Source organism: Penaeus monodon, chromosome 32, assembly GCF_015228065.2.
Source record: "Penaeus monodon isolate SGIC_2016 chromosome 32, NSTDA_Pmon_1, whole genome shotgun sequence".
NCBI lineage: Eukaryota > Metazoa > Arthropoda > Malacostraca > Decapoda > Penaeidae > Penaeus > Penaeus monodon.
Genome location: NC_051417.1, coordinates 24,746,388 through 24,746,641, shown reverse-complemented (window position 1 = coordinate 24,746,641; position 254 = coordinate 24,746,388).

Sequence of the window (254 nt, the reverse complement as noted above, 5' to 3'; positions counted from 1 at the left end):
ACAGAAACTGAAATTATGGCATTGGGTAGAAGATAGAAAAAAAACGATATAGCAAAACTAAACTGGCGACAATGTATGAAAAATGTTTCATTTATCATTGTATAACGGTGTCCTATACATGGCAGTTCTATAGTTCATAAACTTAAATAAACATACATAAATGAATAAATGTAAAGGTATCTATCGCGGAGGATAACACATCTTGAAATGTTTGTCGCTCTGTTTCTTTCTTCCTTCTTCTCCCCTCCCCCCCC